The sequence below is a fragment of the Thermobia domestica genome, chromosome 9 (assembly GCF_964235325.1).
Source record: "Thermobia domestica chromosome 9, izTheDome1.hap1.1, whole genome shotgun sequence".
NCBI classification, from domain to species: domain Eukaryota; kingdom Metazoa; phylum Arthropoda; class Insecta; order Zygentoma; family Lepismatidae; genus Thermobia; species Thermobia domestica.
The window spans coordinates 57410213-57432735 of NC_137462.1; the positions used below are offsets into that span (position 1 = coordinate 57410213).

At 33.4% G+C, this 22523-nt stretch overlaps 1 protein-coding gene across 1 annotated transcript in view; it reads right to left on the reverse strand.

Moving 5' to 3' along the window:
* The window catches only part of LOC145694675 (uncharacterized), a 78977-nt gene extending 61110 nt beyond the window's left edge, over positions 1 to 17867 (reverse strand). Inside the window, exon 1 of the mRNA XM_081771170.1 lies at positions 17817 to 17867. The gene's annotated coding sequence lies outside the window, so the exon portion shown is untranslated. The remainder of the gene's footprint in view (positions 1 to 17816) is intronic.
* Between the last annotated feature and the right edge of the window lie 4656 nt (positions 17868 to 22523).

A 22523-nucleotide genomic window follows, 5' to 3' on the forward strand; every position in this document is an offset into this window, starting at 1 on the left:
TACCGGGCGAATTCGTTATCAAATTATATTCCTACAACAACGTATTTATAGACATGCGACAATAATTTTGGACATGAGTGTACATAGAGGAAAATTTCTACTTTCCACATCACCTATTGTTTCTCACAATATTTCTTCCATTTACAACTTTTTTTAATATTCCCCCATCTTACATCTCTAAAAGCAAGCAACCACCAGAAGAACACAACACTTCTTAAAGGACAACAATAATAAATGAGAATAAATGCATATCTTACTAAGGTGACAAGATATATCGTTATGGACTTGGGTTAATACTATTATATAAACTGAGTTTTTGATGTAACATTGTGCTTTAAATCAATCTTTTAAATAAATGAGAAATTTTACTTATTTATTACGGAACTTAAATCATCATGAACCTCTCTCTCTCTCTCTCTTTCTCTCTCTCTCTTTCTCTCTCTCTCTCTCTCTTCAATATAACTGTGTTTTATGGTAGTTGCTATATATATGAGCGCTAAATATTTAATGCCACAGTACAGTCGATTTTCACTTACAATAATTTACCATAAACTTTACAAGGATTCTTTGGGCGTTCTTCTTATTTGTCCTAAATATATTTCTAATTGGAAGAAAGATTTTTGTAGCCTTAACAGCGTTTTCAACGTGTTACCGTAATATATCAATAATAACAGCCACGCTCAAAAAATAGAAGTTCTGAGTACCGAACGCCGGGGTATGGATTCGATGTACTTCGTTACACAGAATCCAAATTTCGAAACCCCAGGACAATCGACCGTATCAATTTTTTGTAGGCGAAACACAAGCGATTTTGGATAGGGAGGATACGCGTAACACAGCCATACAAAAAAGAAGTTCTGTGCAGCGTACCCCAGGGTATTGTTTTGATGTATTTTGTTACACAAAATCCAAATTTCGAAACCCCAGGACAATCGACCGTATCATTTTTTTTGTGGACGAAACACAAGCGATTTTGGGTAGGGAGGATACGCGTAACAGCCATACACACACACAAAAAAAAAGTTCTGGCAGTGTACTCCAGGGTCTTGATTCAATGTATTTTGTTACACAGAATTCAAATTTCGAAACACCAAGAGGATTGGCTGTATCAATTTTGTTTTATGGGCGAAAAACGTGTGAGCTATGTTACGTGTATTCTCCCTATCTAAAATCGCTAAAGTTATTCGTCCGTATATATATATATATATAAAAAACTGACATGGTCGATCGTCTTGGGGTTTCGAAATTTGGATTCTGTGTAAAAAAAAAAAAAAAAAAGAAAATACATTGAAACAATACTCTGGGGTCCACTACACAGACCTTATTTTCTCTGTTTTTGTATGGCTGTCTTACGTGTTTTCTCCCTATCCAAAATCGCTAAAGTTTTTCGCCCATAAAAACATTGACACGGTCGATTGTCTTGGGGTTTCGAAATTTCGATTCTGAGTAACAAAATTCATTGAATCCATACCCTGCGGTCCAATGCATAGAACTTTTATTACTTTTCTGTGTGGCTCTGTAATTCTGTCATAACTCTAAGATCATTTGTGACGTATGAAACACACATAAAGTATTCAATTGAAATTGATCAATTAAATATGTATTATCTTATGAATTTTGGGTGCTATTTACATGTGCAGTATTTTAATTTTGCATCGAGATTACGAGAAAAATCACGAAAACTGAGAATGTAATTGATCGAAATGTGTATACGTAAAAGACGTTAATTCACGATGTATGAGTCAGATTTAGTCGAGAACGCTGCCATCTTGAACTCTTTTTCCTGTCACGTAGGCATGGCCTTGACAGAAGGCAAAGAATGGAATGTTATAATAGAAATGCGCACATAAGTTATAACTAGAGCACCCACATTATGCTTTATTTTTTGCTTAATTATGCTTTATATTTTTCCAAATTATACTTTATTATGCTTTATTGTTAATTTTAATCATTGTTTAACATAAATCGTGTATAATGTATAATATTTACTATACATTAAATATTCTAAACATCTTAATCTATTTATTAATATTTTATGCAACCAGATTCTTTCATATTTAATGAACTTTCTACTTAATGCACTTATAAAGAGATATGCTTTATTCGAGTCAGTATTTTTATCATTTGTGTGCCCCGTAGAGGTGCATCTATGCAAAAAGGGAAAGTAAAAGATGCCACCAAAAGTCCTCAAGTTCAAGAGGTACACGTGTAGAGTTCTTGTGCACTTGCTGTACATTTCGAAACATCATACATAACTGCGCAGTTACATTTAGAATAAAACTATTGTTTATTCATTGTTGGCGGAAAGTTTTCTTCTTGTTTTGTTTTTTCTTTTCTCCACTTCAAAGGATTACACCGAAAAGTTTACAGAAATAAAAATAAGCTTTTCATTGTTACATTGTTTTGTTTTCAAAGGTTTTGCACTGTAAAATATTGGTTAAAAATATTAATGCAGTATGTTAGTTAAACTTGCAGTTAAACAAAATTTTCCAAGAATTGTGCTATATATTTTAAATTATGCTTTATGCTTTATTTTCCAAAATTATGCTTTATTATGATTTTAAAATTAGTTCCTTCTCGACCCTTAGACAACCATAGCCATGTTAAAAGTACCAACCATATGTGTAAATTGCTGTTATGTTTTTTATGCTTTTGGGTTGTCCTAGTTATAACCTAATTTTCTTTTTAAATAACAGTAGAGAAGAAGTATATATATATATATATAAAACATCTACAACTTTCACTTATCTGTTGTATTTGCAGTAGACGTTTTCACTTCAAAGTAGTTTATATTTTAACGTTTTATTTTGCAAAATTTATCTGTATTCAAGTTCGTATTCATCTAATTCATATTGCAAAAAATAAATCTTTAGAATCAAAATTTTCACTCATATCATACTTAAGAAATACTAATAGTTTAACAAAATGGCTTACCTCATTATTCCTTCATTCGTTACTATAAAGTTACCAGTTGACAAAATAACGCTTAAAAATGTATTCATTTGAAATACGATAAAAATACTTACGTTTGCGGTAAAAGTCAAAGTTAGTACTGAATACTGTTTTGTGTAACAGCCAAATATCACTAAATTAAACTATGAACACATGCACCACGCAACCGTGAAGAATACAGCGTTCACCGACTGACGCCCTTTCTGCATTCTGACATCTTACAATAGGACAAGATAACAGACGCTCTTTCTAATTGGTTAGCTTATATTCACGATATCCAACAACAATTAAGGATTTATTGTGGAATTAAACAATGTATACCTTGCATAATATATACTTGTCAGGTGGCTATAAATATATATTAAGGAAATAAGTTATTGGTTAGAAATGAATCATTACGAGTACATTGTTTTAGAAAGTCATTTTGTCATTCTGTCCATGACATAATCTCCCTTTCTTACCAGTTACAGTAACATTCAGAAGAGTCAAACATGGATATATATATATATATATATATATATATATATATATATATATATATATATATATATATATATATATATATATATATATATATAACAAATATTTGTTATATTTGTTACTGATAAAAATTCGTTCAGGTGTTTTCCTTTCGGAGAAAAGCAAAAATAAGGTTCTATTGACTCACATTTTCAAAATGCAATGCATTTTTTCGTCTAAGCAAAATACACATTGGTGTAAAAGTATAATTCTCGTAAGCGTCTTTTGTGCGTTTCCCATTGCTTCCATTGCTAAATTAATGAGATTAACTTAGAGGTGCTTAAGAATATATCATTTTAGAAAGTGTGACAGATAGATACTATTACATGAAGTAGCAAGTAGCTTGGAGGTCTTGTCATATATACGCCTTTTTGTTTACGCGGATTTTGACCTTGTACGTTCCAAACACTTACATTTTGCAATGCATGAAATATACAAGACAATAATTAGTTCATCAAACAAATTTTTGTAAGTATTTAATAACGTATGTCCAAAGCTTTTCATATTACACTGAGAAAAAAAGTGTGTGGCGTACGTAAAAACGTAGGTCACATGTGTAAATTCTGTAGTGTTTGAACTTAACATACAGCAAACGTATAACTGAAAAAGTATATTTTATATGTACTTTTCGTATATGTGTTCCAAATAAATGCACTTTCTGTACGAACGAAAGAACTGTATATAGGAGATAAGGAGCTCATATACAGATAGACGTATGTAACATGTATGTAACATATAGTTGACGTATGTAACATACGTATACGTGTGTAATATACGGAAGACTGTTCAATGTCAGACACCCTGCAACGGCATGATGTAACATCTAAGGACACTGCGTATGTAGCATATGGATAACGTATGCTCTTTCCTGATTTCTGTAGTAAACATAAGGATTCCGTATATTTTTAAATATACCGCTGTCCGGATAACGGATTTTTCACAATGTGTTCTTGACTTATTGAATTACAAAATATTACAAACAACATATTTAAGAGATTTTTCTATACCCAAAGGTGTAAAAGCCCAATCACTGGACCAAATCAGAACTACCGGTATGGTACGTCTGGGTTCCTAAACTGGAGTTGGATAATTTTGAACCTCAACTTTATGCATAGAACTCATTTTGGTTTTAAATATACTCCATGCATGTGCAGTCAGAAAAGAACTTCACGTTACTAGAACCCATGGACATCTATAGAATTTTTTCCAAGAGGGGGGACAAGACACACACACACACACATATATATATATATATATATATATATATATATATATATATATATATATATATATATATATATATATATATAGATAGATAGATAGATAGATAGATAGATAGATAGATAGATAGATAAATAGATATAGGGTCGGATATAGGATTTTCTGATGGAAGTGCACCAATAACTACCAGTACATTTGAATCAGATTTAAATGTTGTAAATGCCTATAGGCATCTGTGGTGTGTGTGAGGAATTGACTTAAACTATTATTTTTGCAAAGCTCCGATTTCTTTTAAGCTCGAAACGGAAACATGACATTAAATTTTCCGAACATATTGCTATTTTCATTGCTATCTTCTCACTTTAGATAGTGTATATTCACAACGGAGGGGGTGCACGTGCTCCGGTGCACCCCCCTAAATCCGACCCTGTATATATACGTATATATATCTGCAAAAGTAACAACAAAGAGCGAAATTATCTTTTCAACTCAACTGACGCATAATATCATTCAAAATACTTTGCCATTCCATTTATCAAGCTGAATTACCGAAAAAATGTAAAGCATGGCACGGGGGAGGAGAACAGGTCAAAATCTTGGGGGTGGGCTCTATTAAATTTTGTTACTCCTAGTCATTTACTTGAATGTTGATTTTAAAAGCAAACTTTTGCCACCAGAAGAGCACATAAATGTTAACCTTTTTCGAAAATCCAGGAGAGTGCAATTGCCCCCTCTTGCCTTCCCTAGAGAGGTATAGGAGGCCGAACCGTGGTATATACAGAGGTATCATTTGGAGAGGGCAGCAGCAGCAATTGCCCCCCTCCCCAAGTTTGAGACGAACATGCTTTTTGATACACTGTGTATAATATACTAACAAAAAAGTTAAAATCCTATGCCGATGGACAATCTTGCCCCACTTCTTCCTTCTACGTGCAGACTACATTACCTTCATGAGTATCGGAGTCAAGAAAGGGTGGAGAATTAACCTCCACAGACAGCTCTTGAGACCTTATGGCCTATCACGAAAGGTGGGTGCTCTTTGTATTACTTAAATGTACTCAAAGTAATAGGAAACGTAGTGTATATGGTCCCTTGGGTAACATTGAAAAAATCATAGAACAAAGTTTTTTTAAAAAAAATAAGAGAAAGACTATAGATAAAGTATAAGATCAAATTTGCATGTTAATCATTTTCCTGTTACACAATTTAGTTTTATTGAGAAAGTGTACAAATATGTTGAGTTAGGAAGTTTTGGAGGGAGACGGACTCAGTGGACTCCCCGTAGGTGCGCCCATGGTATGTTTCAGCATAACTCTGAAACGCCTAGAGCAATTTCAACTAAACTTGGAATACGTACGACTTACACTCTGGACTAAAATAGTTTAGGGCAAAACACCTCTATCGTCTTTATGGATGACATAAGAATAATCCAAAGCGATTGATATTAGTGTGGAATCCATAGCTTTCGGGGTCGAGAAAACGGCTGACTCCTTTGAAATTACTTTTGAAACATAGTTAGTATCCATCTCAACTAACTAACTAACTGAATGGCCTATGGAACCCGGAGGTTCAATACCGCGTTCACAAAAGCTCTCCATTGACTTCTATCCTTAGCCAACTGGATCCAATTTCTACTTTGTATTCCTATTTCTGCAAGATTCATCTTAATATTGTGGGTGTAGGTCTTTCTAATGGACCTTTTCCAATTGGACTTCCAGTAAAAAGCTTTGAAAATTTTTCTATTTTCTTCCATTCTGGCTACATCACGTGCCCAGCTGAGCCTCCTAGATTTGATGACCCTAACAATCCGCCTTAAGATGCCATTTTGATTAACAATCCGCCATTTTGATTAAATGGTAAATTCTAGAGAAAATCTTACAGATTTATATCATTATACTTTCATTGAAATGCATACCCTAAGGGAGAAGGGAATACAAATATCTTCCATAAATCTATTCGTCTCTCGCGAAAAGAACGGGCACTTCAGCTAGTGTAAATATAAATACACTCCCTGTATATTATATAAACATGATACAAAAATCTATCAAATTGTCGTATTTCCTTGTACTAATTACTGCGTCTGTGTTTACGAGATATTAACACTTCCCAACAATACAAAATTCTTCAGTTATGAAAATGGATAATACGTTGCTTGATAATATGGGTAGACCTTTTATCGATTCCAGACAGCAATTTGGATGTATTATTATTACTATTTGATGTTTGTGCTATCAAATTTCGCTAACAAGTTATCAACGAACTTTTAATCTTTACTGTTTGTATCGGGTAAAGTGGTAGCAACCACTTAGTAAACACAGTACAAAAAGGCAGAAAGTTGACTTCAAAAGGCTTAAAGTAAACAATAGTATTCTAAAGCTTCTCATCAAAGACTTACGGTAATACGGATTTCTACTCCCCTTATTCAACAAATTTAACACAAATTGTATTTAAGTTTCTACTGCTTATGGTACAGTAAGATGAATATTAACAGTTTCAGTATCATGTATTAAAAATCTGTTTATTCATAACATTAAGGAATAGAATTTTTGCTCAATGTAAACGTCAAGTAAACTACCGAGCTCACTCATGGTAACAAAGCTTTATACTTGGTATAATTGTGCTCTGGCACACCACTTGGAAGACCAATCCTGTATTCCATATTGAAGTATGCTTTTATGTCGAACTCATGATTACTCTTGAAATGAGCTTAGTTTCACATTCCTTTAATTTTGCACTTTAAAGAGTCCTTTGCAAGTCAACTTTGTAAGATCATTAGGAAAGTGAAAAGAAAATATTTTACCACTTTATCTCAACGATAATGAATCAAGATACCATCATAGTTTCGATTCTTCTAGTGAATACATACGCTTCGGCTACAAATTTAAGCAGAATGTTCCCTTTTCAATAGCGATAAATTGAGCAGGAACTTTAAAATAAAGACACATAATCGAACTTCCATCGCCAGGTTGATTACTCAGTTGCATTATCTCTATAATGACATCGAGCTTGTACCCTTATCAACCAATGTTCAAATATACAGTATATATGGATAATGTGTGAGGAAATGTTCAAGTCTATTTGTATAGAGAGCTTGTGTATAAATAGGAAAGTAGTGCAGTCATAATGTGGAAATTCGAAACTATCTTTTACTGTAGTTTACGAAGTATACATCAAATCTATAAATTAAAAAGCTTGGATGAAAATAAACTTCCAGAATTATGAATAGAGATACCATTTATATGTATAAGAACTGAATGATGATAATAATAATAGTTGGTACCAGCAGCCTACCCATCTTCTCATATCAATTAATATACCTCCGATATAAAACTCTCTAAAATCACATAGTTAAGGATTTAGACCCTTAACAGATGTAAAGTGCCTAGAATTCAAGTTGTTCAGCCAAGCAGCTAAATGAATAAAGTGTAAGATTTCCGTGCATATGAACCCCAGCTGTCTTTTGTTGAATTCTGTCCTATGGTTTACATCACGAATTAACACTTTGGCTACTCTTTTCTGAGTTCTTCTTGCAGATACCATCTACGTTCCAATACTCAACTTTTTTTGTTTTTTCTGATTAAAGTTTGTGGTTATAATCCCTCTGCCCTCTTCGCTGGTGTAGTGGCTAGCGTGTGTACTTTTCATGTAAGTGGTAATAGGCTCGACCCCCGGTGGGAGAGCACAAAAATGTAATTCCATAATCATCCACTTTCATTAACAAATCCACCGTCTCTTTTATCCCCTAAAGGGCATAACCGTGAGGGCTTAAACAGAAAAAAAATTGTATCATTTTATCTAGATAGCTTTTACTGAGAGTATCACCAGCAGTGGGGGATCTAACCAGAGGCCTGGGGCTTAGCTGTCCCCCATCCAGTTTTCTGAGTGGCAAAAATAATTTAAACTATTATATGTATTCTTGAAAGTTTATAGTGAACTCATGATATACCTATCACAGTTTGGGTTCTAAATGCCCCTCCCAAGTTTTTACCTTCTGGATCCGCCACTGAACACCAGTGAATCCTTCAACGTAGATTGAATAGGGCCGTCCAAGTCACTGGTGAGTTCCATTGTACCAATATGTACAACTGTACTCCTATATCACACAGTATTGGTGAGAAAAGGGACCCTGAAACCGCAACCAATCAACTTATGGAATTTTAGGTAAAACGCTTGTTAATCACATGGTTTCTTGTGACTCTAGAAATTCAGAATATCTTACGTTAGAGGATAATTAATTGACATACACTAATGTCAATCTGAGTGCTGTAATCAAATTCGTCGGTTCTTACATACCTAGTATTCATAATCGTAAATCTATTTCTTGTAAACGTAATGAGAAGCAATACAGCCAACCTATTCTGCTCTACTGGATTTGTGTCCCCATTACTTCCGCTTGGCACTCGCACAAGGAGCTCTCGGACAAAATCATGGGTCTAAATTTAGTTATTCTTACTATTTTACACACAAAAAGAATGAACTATTATTACAAAAATTCATTTCATCAAGCTCATGATCTCAGCAGCTCAGGTGAATGTTTTAAGGCGTTGAGTTTGGAAAGAGCTTGTTTATAACATATTTACTTCGTTTGTCCGTCCGGGAGATACAAAAACTCAAGAACTATTTGATGGTTCACCATCGATTCTAGTTCGGAAGTAAATGTCAAAAATTAGGAATGGAGTTCATTGATGGAGGTAATTCATCCATCAAAAGTGGTAGAAATCAATCATTTCCGGTTTTAATGTTGATCGCTATAGAGGAAAATCCGTCATAGATAGCGAAAAGCGATTATCTGTAATCGATTATTCGTCTTAAGAGTACATTTCATTTCCATCCTTAACTCTCTAACCTTTCCATCCTTAACCGGTTTCAATATTGATTTATATTGATCTGAAACGATAGCGAGATTATGCCGTTTTTAAATGGATTTATCTTTCTAAGAATATGTACTGTCTTTTCTCTTAACCCGTTATTCAAACCAGAAGTGGTAGAACTCAAACATTTCCGGTTTTAACATTGATCACTATAGAGTAAAGCAGTAATAGATAACGAGAAGTAAATTTCTCTGATCAATTAATCATCCCAAGAATATATTCCAGTTCTACCCTAGCCTCTGTACTAGAAAAAAGAAAAGAGAAAACATAAAAAATACGCCGTATTAACCAAACTCATTCCTATGGTGCAAACTGCGTGAAATTTCCATTACATCTTCAATTTCAAACTTATTCAAAATTAGCTACTTACTCTACAATAATGATTCCAGACTATTTAAGTTAAGAACATCTTATCTGTGACTGTACAAGAATAACAGTACATTGCACAACACGGTTAGTTGATCCAGTTGGAAGGGCCACTATTGAAATTGTATGGATTCTCCGTTTCGGAGACACGAAAACAATCTCCAATTTTGTAAAAGTTATTTAGAATATTCATTTCGAGGAGATTAACAAAATCTTTCAAAATCTTTATCATCGAACAAAGAATGGAATACTGTAATTAACTATCAATATTATTTATCTATCTGAACAATATCAACATTCTAGCAGATAATTTACGGACAAAGTGAATTTTTTAGCTATTCTATTTCCGACTCGAAGAAATCTTGAGTGTGATCTCGTTGTGAAATAAACATCTAATAAAGTGCAGAAATGGTTGTGTAAAGCAGAGTAGACAATGTATATGCATATGAATTTTTGCAAGAAAAACCTGGAACTTTACAGTGAAAATTTGACGTTGCTAGACTTTTTACTATTAACATTCTAGAGTTTTAAAACTGTACTTCAGAGTATAGGGAATATCTTTGAAGTTTACATGAAATCTGGCGTCCCCAATAGCCACATATTTTACAGCAAAATATTCAGTTTTTATGTACTCTATGGAGTCTTATTGAGAAAAAACTGGTCTCCCATCTGTCAAACAACATTCAAACTTATTGAAACTGCTTATTATTATTATTTAGGTCTTTCAAAATTGGTTTCAAGCAGTGGCGTAGGGAAGTCCGCCCCCCCTCCCAAAGAGATCCGACAATGTACTTTGGTACGGTACTTTGATGTTTGTAATTTTTTTATATATTTTTATGTTTATATATTTTTTGTTTGTAATTTCTCTATATGTACCTATAACAGCACTTGCCCCCCCCCCCTCAAACACACATCCTGGCTACGCTACTGGTTTCAAGCATAAGGAGTAATGTGATTCGAGTTCGTTGCTAACGGTTGTATCATCAATGCCGACCTTTATTCCGAACAGTTTGAGAGGGATGTGTGGTGCACTACGCTAAAATATTCTGCATTGATGAACCGAAAGCGTGTCCTGTTGAAACAACATAATTCAAGATTACAATTGACCCGAAAACGGAACAAAAAGTTCAGGAATTTGATAGCATCACACTGATGCCACATCCGATATATAGCTCTTATCTTTCTCCTTCGGTTTACTACCTGTTTCGGTCTATTTCGTACTTGTTGAAATCACGATGTTTCACCAACCAGCAAGAGATGGTAATAACACTGACTGATTTCTTTGCCTCTAAGGACAAGACGTGGTAATGACGTGGAATCGAGAAACTGGCAGAAACAAATGCCTGTAGACAGTACAACAAGAGAGGCTCTACTTCGCATGTTAATCTGCTTTCACTGTACTGGAATAAATATAGGCATCGCGTATCAGAATACTACACATCTTATGAATGAACTTGTAAATTTTGTGAAAACTGTTAAACAAACACTAACATATTAGTTTATCTCCAACTTTTCAATTCTTCCTGTACGTTCTGGAGAGAGAAAATGAAATATTTCAATTTAACGTCCCACGTTTATGGTTTTTAGGCTAAGGGAGACGATGATCAAGGGAAATAAAATAATATGGTGAAACAATTGGTGGAATGAGAATATGGGAGGTAACGACAATACCCTGAAAAAACCCACGATCACGATGTTGCCCATCAGAAGCTTACTTGGACGTGGATTGGACCAGACATCCCACGCATTAGGTATAAGAGCTCTACTACTGACGCAACCTTGCACCACTCGCGATCTTTAGTTTCTCGAACGGTGTAGATATTTTTATTTACGTACAGCAAAAAAAGTTTCAAATTGCAATATGTGTATTTTTTCATTATGCTGTCATCTACTTACTCTGTACTCAGAATCAAGGTCAGTCGAACGCAATCTAGTTTTGGTTTTATAACCACTAAGCTTACTTTTGCCATATTCCATGAAAATATATGGATATCGTAATGTTTCCTGTCTCCCCTTGAATTTAAAACTGCACTTCTAGCCTTGATTCTCTTCTCGTTCTCGTGGAGAATACTAAATCACACAAGTTTTAGATTTCAAGCACTATTTTACTGTCATATGATTCATAATATTCCAACTAAATAATTGATAAACTAGTGGAAAAATGACATCTTTAAGTTTTACGTCCCACGATTATGCCGGTTAGGCTAAAGGAGACGATGATGATGAGAGATGAGTGAAATGGTGGAATGAAGAAAGTGGGAGGAAACGGAAGAACCCCGAGAAAACCCAAGAGAACGGTGTTTGTCCACCACAAATTCCACACGGCGTGAGCTGGAATCGAACCAGGGACCCCAAGCACCACAAGTGAACACTCTACCACTGAGCCACCGCGCCCCCATAAACTAGTTCGAAATACAATGAAAGATCATTAATCATCGTTTATTAATACACAAATCATTACACAATATATTTCAATTGTAAAAATTGTTTAAATGTTAATCACACAATTAAATACAATTAAATATATTATAGTCGTACTCTCTTCCCTGTAAAATTTAATATCATATGAATACATAGAGCATTTTGACTATTTAGTTTCATTTTGCAAATAGATTAGGTAAGATATAATCAAGGTTCGAAGTTAAATTATTGGCATATGTCATTATATGAGCTAATTGTTTCTAAATCTACTTTCTAAATGAATTAATTTTTAATGGTACGTTTTTGTGTAATACCAAGTTAGTTCTATATTATTATTTCTGTTACATCACTTGTACGTGAACGATTTTTATCTTCGTTTGGATATATACATTCATAAAGAAGCTAAATTGATTCTTATATTTTTAAAATTAATGTTAATTTTCAACAGTTATCCCTACACTCTTTAAAATTCCTTGCTCAGAAATGAGAGAAATGCATGTTCAAAACAAAATAAGTAATTTTTACTCCTATTTGAGACAAAATGTCTCATTATTTTCAAACCTGTTTTCATTTGTGAGCTCAACGCAAATTTTCAGGTTCCCATTTATGAGATTTTCTCATTACGCATGAAATAATATGTGATATTTAATATCATAGATTATTGAAAAGTAAAGGTAACAATCTTACCGAAATAATATTATTATGTTTTACTAGAGGGTAGTATTGCTAGGACTTAATTACTATTCAGGAAACGAGATAAAGGATTTCAGTTGTAGCAAATTGCGAATGGATATGAGTACGGAGTACGGCGGTAATGCGGCTGAAGTGGCGCATGAGTACAACATACCATTGCGAGCGTCGAGGAAGTAAACAGCATGTGAAAATAAACATGCAGATTTGATCAAACAAAGATTTATGAAATTTATCAGCTGTATTGAATTAAGATTAATATTGTAAGTTCATGTAGCTTATTGGTGAAACACTATTGTAGTAGTTACATCGAGTTTACAGTAAGAGCACAGGTAAAAAATGCATTGATCAATTAGTGTAAATACCCTTTTTGTTATGTACTAATAAATGGAATGGTGAGCAATGTCAATGTTTATACACTTTAACATTCGTTGTAAGTGCAAAATAGCTTATGTAGGGAAACAAAGAACACATAAGTCATCTATGTAGTATGAAACAGCGTTGAAAAAAGTGTGATTTATTATTATGGAATTGTAATGCAGACGTACTTTGTACTGGTCACCTAGCGTAGATTGGCGCCTCCTTTTTTCTTCATCAGTAATCTTTTTAATGACATACGTTTGCAGGTTATTTGTGACATATAGTTACTGTACGAATTGAATATTTCGTGCAGATTGATTATACGGATCTATACAGAAATTCATGAAATCTTATACTTCTTTCCGAATTTACTTTCTGTGCCTTCAGGTGTGCACTTGCATTCAAAGTACAGATTCACTTTGAGAGGTCTTGTTCAGAAATACCAACCAACCTGTGGTAGGCACGAATGCTACCTAACCGAGTCAGAGCAAGAGTGCAGCAGGAGGAGCCCCGCAGGGATGCATCCGTAGGGAACAGGCGAGTCAGCGATGGTGGGTATACGGGTAAAGGAGGACTCTGGAAAACCATTGCATTTACGGTGCAAAGATATATTGTCTTGTGCAAACTGTCTTGGGCTGAAAAACAACCCACGTGTGCCAAGTGGCTACTAAAAAACACGAATGTTATCTAACCGAATAAGGGCATGAGCGCAGCATGGTGCCGCGCGGTGGTGTGTCCGTAGAAAGAAGCGTGTCAATGATGGTGAGTATACTCGTAAACCAGGATTCTGGAAAACCTCTCCTTTCATGATTCAAGGATATCTTTTTGTTAAAGTCTATTTCCTCGTTACATTCGTCACACGTCACATTGTATTTTACTAATCTATCACTACTTATCTTATGGGCGAATACATACATACCAGGTTCGACTTTCATTAATATATTTTCACGTAAATACGCATATCACAGGTAAGAGCATATCATATTTTGATTACTTACAACTGTGGAACGTAAAACTCGAATATTTCATTTCTAAAAAAATTAACGTCCCAAAATTGTGCTCCAAGGCTAAGGGAGACAGTGATAGAGATGGATAATAATGGTGTAGTTAAAATGTGGACGTTCTTTTCTTTATTATCTAAAACTAGAAATTATCGACAACTCATGATAATTTCAAAGATTTCTTCTGTATAGTAGGGAAACTTTCAAAACACGTGCTGTAAAGACTATTGCTGTGAAATAGTGCTAGCGTGCACTAAACACGATTGGAGACATGGCCCCAGGTTACCTTCTGATATAATTTGTTAGAGCTATTAAGAAAGTTAAAATTAAGGCACTGATTTTATTGGGCACAGACTACGAGAAATTCGAGAATACGTCGAGGAGTCGTAGCTAGAATACTAAATCGAGATTATTTTTTGAAGGGACTTGATTTTACCTTACACTCTTGACTGCTTATTTCTTGAACATGTGTTCAACTAAACAAACAGCAAAAATTTAAGAGGTTTGAATATAATCGCAGTGAGGCCTTAGCTCAACGTTCCTCAATACCTAAGGAAGTGATTATACATCTGTTGTGTATTTCATTAAACTTGTTATAAAAGAAGCCTAATCAGTGTCACAAATTTTAAGTTATCCGTAAAAACAGTTTGCCAGTGGAAAGTTGCTTTAGAGGGTAGTTTCACAATACACACACACACACACCACACACCCACACACACAGAGAGAAGAAGAACTGAAATCTAACCAGAAAACATGGTTCTTTGAGAAAGAAAACATTCAAACAATGGGTTTTCACTGTATTCTTTTATGTCTTGAGATGATATGAATTCATGCCTTGAGATCGGATGCTTTATTATTCATTTACAAAATAAATTAATGTCTGGACATTTTCTAGGAACGACTTCCGATTGTTGTTTAGCACGTCTAAAAATGTTCTGAAGTGTTTAATCAGTGAACAAAAAGTCTCCAACACAGTAATAGGAATTGCCTTAAGAGTGTTCAAAATGTAAGTAAAGTTCTGAAGTGTTTAATTAGTATAAGGTAGAAATTACTTCTAAATGTGTAAATGATAACGTGTAAAGCCGTAACACTAAAAATCATCTCTGTGCCCGTATAATTATTGAACATATTAGAAGTTCAGGTACATTTTGAATACTCTTCGAACAGTTCCTATTAACCACTATTAGCGTACACTGTAGATAGCGTTTGTTCACTGTTAGAACACTTCATAACATCTTTGGGATATTAAACGATGATCAAACCGTTCAAACTCTAAACACTGTTCAAAGTCATACTTATTTTTGACAGTGTGATAAAACTTTTCTTATACAACTAACTCTAGTGTAGTGTAGGGTTCGTCTCGGACTACAGAATTTCTAAAAATGAAATGAAATGAAATTTTTGAGTTTTACGTCCCACAATTATGCCGATTAGGCTAAAGGAGACGGCGATAATGAGAAATGAATGAAATGGTGGAATGAAGAAAGTGGGAGAAAACGGGATAACCCCGAGGAAACCCACGCACACGGTGTTTGTCCACCACAAAGTTCACTTGGCGGTAGCAGGGTTTGAACCCGGGACCCCATACACCAGAGGTGAACGCTATCGAACAATAGAACCATGGGTTAAGTGGAGGGCTGCTTAAATAAACATATTCCTAACTCCAGCCTAAAACCAGGTGCACACTGTAAAAAAATAAAACATCATTTAAACACTTTTAGAACAGTTTTTGAGATGAAAATTGATAGTGTTTAAAACGCGTGCTTTGCGTGTCGAAAAGGCGTTACTTTTTAAAAAATAGTGTATAGTGTAACATATTTAAAACACTTCGTAAACAAAGTTATGTCACATTCTGCAAACACATTTGGAAAAACAGTATCTAAAAGAGGGTGAATATGTGACATCATCCGGGGGTATTCAAAGAGACTCGGTAATGTGTAAAGTGTCCTAACTGTGTCTAAAAGTCGTTTCCAAATATTTTGTAATGCAGTAGTAATGAGAAATGAGTGCAGATCAGTCCTATTATCACACTAGAGAGGTAAATGAGTGACAATTTTTCACCTCCTTGCATTTTCCACCAATTTCAGTTCCAAGTAAGACACAAAAATCGGAGATATGTTTAAAAAATAAAAACACTTGAGAGTTTTGTAAAAATAAAAAAAATGGGTCATTTATATTCAGGTTGAATTAAGAGGGATCCAGAGGAAATTTTGCTTTAATACTTTATGAAACGCGATTAAGAATAAGAAGATAAATTCAAGTAAGTAAAACTTTATTGCGCTCGAAATTGTTGTATTTTTAGATTGAATAATGTGGAAATATGGTAAATACTTAATTTAAATGATAGAATTTAATGTGTGTATATATATATATATATATATATATATATATATATATATATATATATATATATATATATATATATATATATATATATATATCTTACCATACATATTTTAAATTCAGTTATATGCCTATGACAGAACAAGAAAATATGTATCTAGCAAAATTTCGTGTAGCAGATTAATTTGTTTTCTTTAATCAGGATAATTTAATAGTTTTTAACCCGTAATCTGTGACTTTTTCTTGTTACGCAACCTTGGATGTGAGGTATTTCCTACACAATACTAGTAATATGCAATATTTTGAAATCTAAATAAGTTATTTAAAAAAAAAATAGTCTTCGAACAGACCTATGATCTAATTCTTATGTTAAAAAAATAACTTTCTTTGGGTAAAATCTTCTACAGGAAGGAACATTCTAATGTCGTAAACATTGGAATCACAACAGATTATGAGTGAAGTTGAAATAGTATCTATCTCATATCCCCAGTTACGAATTAATGGTTACGCTTCTAGATGCACTAGAAAGAATCAATTCAGAGAATAGAAAATTAATTTCAAAAAGGAGAAGTAGATTTAACGAATTTTGGATTTATAGGTCTATTTATCAGATTACAATTATCAGCTTATATCATTAAAATATCGGTAACTTGCTACAAATATTGTTAATCCGCAAATTAGTGTTATCCATCTTCTTTCCAAACCAACTATTGGCAAGAAATTTCCATCAATTTAATATTCTTCTTACTAGCAGTTCTAAATTTCTGTAGATTACGAGTATTAGATATTTCAAATATATAATATCAAAACTTTTAAATATCCTTCTAATAGGTTGCGTTAAGTAATGAAAAGAAGTCACATCCCTAATCTACACTTTCCCTCGGCGATTAGAAATCTAAACTCTAAATAGGTCTCCTATGAATTTAAGAATAAAAAGCTGCTACATGTATATACGGCAACCCATTTCAATCAAACTATACAATATAAGATCAACGCAGATTAGCACTTTTACTCGTAAAAGTCATTTTTTATTTATCTTAAATTATATTTAAAAAATGTTGCAAGTGCTTACCAATATTTAGATCTCAGCTGTTACCGATGGTTTAATACAAGCTTCCAAAGCTGTAACATGAAAAAGAAAATGTATGAGGGATTAGTACCGATCTTCAGTTTGAAAAATAATAGCATCTTACAGGAGATTTTATAGTACTTAGGCTTAAAACTAAAATCTAAATTTCTGGTCATATTTCAGAATTGGTAGGGACGTGATCAAAATCAGCAGACGGTTATTAATTAAGAAATTTTTGGTCAGCATAGCTGCTTCGATCTCTGACTTTTCTGATTTTTAGACCACGGCAAAGTATTCCTTAGTTCAAATAGTTCTACAATTCCCTCATGACACTGGGTAAACATGATAGAATAATATGTGCAATTTCCAGTAGTCGAACCTGGGACTAAGATCAAAAGTATGTGTGTTAACAATTAAGTCTCACTTGAACTAGATCGTATTATAAAAATAAGCAAAAAAGGGGGGATATTATACAGTATAAAACTCTCAGTACAATCTAGAAAGCCTTTTGTAAAATAAATGTAAACCTATGATTGGTAAAAATGATTAAAGGAAAACAATGTTCAGAAGTACGTTTAGAAAAAACATTCGTTAGACTAAATTGTAACTTGTACGTATGTATTTGATTTTCGTGTTATGTACTGATTTTTCGGTAGTTCACATAAAATACAGTGTAAAATAAATTCATAAATATAGATAATAACCCCTTATACTATACGGATAGAGAAGTTGTTTATATGTGTTTGATTGCGTTTAAAAACACAAATATTTTACAGATAGTCAGGAAGCAACTTGGTCTAAACAAATTATTATTACATGAAATAGTCCTGTATTCTGACTTTAAACATTGTCCTAGTTTTCGATCTACGTCACCGTAATACATAAATAATTTAAGTAAATTTCTAACGTACGTTGAAGATCATTTATGGCTAGGAGACAAATAGCATCTAATTGAAATAAGTTTAGTATAATCAAAAGATATTTATGCTGGATGAGCGAGTCACATTAGTCATAATCGCAGCCATCTTAAATTCTTCTTCCTGTCATGTATGCATGACCTTGACAGAAGGCACGAACCGGAACGTTGAAGTAAAATCGAAATTGTGATTTATAAATATGCAATTTTTATTATAATGGAGAAGTAAAGCTATAAATATAACGTAACTATAATGTTCACTTATCTGCTGTATTTGCAATACATTTTGTCATCCGCATTTAGTTTTTACCTTTACATTCAATTTTACAAAATTGACCTTTACTCAAACTGGCACTAATTCTTGCTTACTGCAAAAAATCACGTAAGATCATTCCTTAGAATAAAGTTTGTCTATTATAGATTATAACTAGTAACAAAAGTTAATTAAATTAACAAATGATAGCGGCCATGTTCATTGTTTCATTCGTAAGTGTGGAGTTACGAAATAGGAAAGGAATAATACAAACATTTTTCATTCGAAAATTTAATTATTACTTACGGTTTAGGCTATTCAATAAGACGATCAAAATAATGTGTGATCTCAAATATACAACTCAAATTACGGTAATTAAAATCACCTCACAATGTCCAGCTATATAACATTCACCCAATGCCGCCCGTTATGCGGCCTGGTATCTTACGTGTTCAAGATAAGATGACACGCGCTTTCTCATTGGTCAGTTTACGGTGGCGCTCACCCAATAATAAGTAAGGACTCATTGCTGAATGAAAGAATGCATACGCATGGATAACATCTATATCGGGTGACTATCCATACATACTGAAGAAACAGCATCTGTTATTGGTTAGAATTGAGTCGTTATTTCGTTGTTTGTACTCCGTCATTTTGAGCTTTCTGACCTTGAAATCATTTCCTTTCCTTGTTGCTATAGCAATATTCAGAAGGTACAAATAATAAAAGAAATGTATATATTATATTTTCTTTAAGTTGCACTAAATCTTATACGTACAGTATAAGAACTCTTTTTTTTTTTTTCATATGAAAGTAAAAATTGTGCTCTAAGTTTAAGGCATATTTTAAAAGTATAATGGTCTTTTACTGATAATATTATTGTGACAGTATATTTTTCTTAAGGAACTTTTCTAGATTCTCCATCATTTTTAAATGTATGTGCATAAGATAAAGACATTTATGAATATATGAATTTAGAAATTATGCCAGATACGTACTGCTGAATGAACCAATTAAATAAATTGCAGGTCTCTTCTAATACAAAGGTTTCTGAGTATGCATATTATGAAATCGTAATTTTCGGACACTTAGATTTTTACTTTATATGAAAGATGGTGTTAGCGATATTTAATTTCTTTGAAGCCACTGTTAGTAAATATTAATTAAATAGTTCAAAAATCCTCATATTGCTAATTGTTCTGAACTTACTGATAAACAATAAGGAAAACTAAACCGTGCATTTACATGATTATCTAAACTCTCTGGAGTTATAACCCATTCACCAGATGACCACCGATTTTCTGGGTTTTCTAAACTGGAATTTGATAATTTATAATTTCAACTTCACACATAGAACTAATATTAGTAGCAAATATTCACCATGCATATGCAGTAAGTAAAGAATTTGACAATTACTAGAATCATTTACTGTAAATTAGAGAACAAGTCATTACGAAGTAAATTATGTCTGACACTGAAAAGGTTCAGTAGTTCAGATAATACTTTTAGAAACAGTTCATTGTCAAACTGTGTCAGTTCTTGATATCTTGTTTTAAGTATAGCAACACTTTGCATAGCGCGGTTAATTGGTTCTAACAAAAATCCGCGCTATGCAAAACGTGTTGCTCGAGGTCTATTTAGAGTAAGGTTAAATATATTCATCAGAAAGATTAAGGCAATAAAGAAGTATATATACAGAATGGACCACTTATCCCTTGTAACTTTTAAACTTAAGACAAAAATTATAAAATTTTGTGACGTGCAAATATCAACAGAGTGGCATTGTCCGGCATACTCTGTTATATCACCAGATTAACAGTGTTGACAACCCGACATAAAGTTATACTTTTTTTCAAATGTCACCACGTCAGATTATTACATATTACAAATCTACTGCTAAACGAAATCTTACGATATTACAATTGTTATTCAGTGTTGCAAACTGAGGATGTCAAAGCATCACAAACTTCCAAATTTTGATGGCCTCAATAGCATTAACAATGCAAGTGAGATGGACTATGCAATGTACGATGATATGCAAGATTTCGAATGAATAGGAAAAAAGTTGCATGGTATTGAATATCTGACTTCTCAAAAACCTTTAATTCTAAAAAGCACTTAAAGAAGAACCTCACCCAATCATATAGGTGGTTTCCAATTGGTGTGAAGATCACAATGGAGTTTACTGCAATTTGATATCTCAAACCATTCTGCAGATATGATAAATACTGGTAAAGTTTATAACTCTATTTAGAATTAACACCATTAAGATGTTTTAGAACCAAAGTAATCCAAACTTGTTTTTAAAAAAAGTCCCGCCATTTTAAGCAACATATCATATTGTACAACATTTTTTCATATCTTCCGAATGGTATGAGATATCAAAGTTCTATAAATAAACGGTATTGTTATCTTTATGTCTATTGAAAACATGCACATAATTGAATGTGATGTTTATTTCAGCACCTTCGTGATCAGATTGCATTTTGATTTCATACAGATGTGATAAATTATCCCCTCGAAAACCCATCTTTTCCCTTTAGGTGACCCTTTGATTCTGAATAATAGATAGAAATCCACTAAGAACTAGATGCAATAATAGAGGAGAGCTAGCAATAGAATTTACGACAAATGAACTTTCCAAATGAAAAATCGCACAGTCAGTTTACTTTTCGGAGTGGCAGTATTCACTTTAAATATCCTTCTGTTGGTTCAAGCTCTGAGGTGAGAAGTTAAAAAATTACACTTCTGCATAGTTATTTCATAACGTTGGCTTATAAGTATTCTTTCGCTACATCCTTTTCCATTTGTGGTTGATTACTCAGTAAGACGATCTGTGGAATGACATCGAACATGAGAAGCTACCTACAGATGTCGAAATATATATATATATATATATATATATATATATATATATATATATATATATATATATATATATGGGGGGGTGTTTGTGTGTGTTAGTGTTATGTCTGAAGAAATGTTCAAGCTTATTTACATAGAATTAGGCAAATTATTAGCCAGTAGTGCGTTGGTGGGGGTGTCCTGGATTCTTTCAACGTAGTTTAAAAGAATATAAAAAGTAACTGAAAATTGAGAAACTGGAATGAAAGGATAGGTTGAGAGTTAGGATTAGGGGTAAAATTGATATAAGAACTCAATCACATTAGCTACATTATCTGTATATTTGGTTGCTCAAGTTAATTTATGTCCTCAAATACAAAACTCTCTCACATTACAGTGTTAAATATTTAGATTCATCACAGGGATAAAATGTTTGTAGGGGCTGTTCCTAATTCCGGAATTCCGGAATTTTTCGGAACGGAAATTCCAATTCCGGAATCGGAACACAGTTTCAAGACGTTCCGGAATTCCGGAATTTCGGAACATTCCGGAATTTCGAAACTCCGGAATTTCGGAACATTCCGGAATTTCGGAACATTCCGGAATTTTGAAACGTTCCGGAATTTCGGAACATTCCGGAATTTCGAAACATTCCGGAACTTCTTATTGAAAAAATAATTTTTGCTGTTACCCCGAA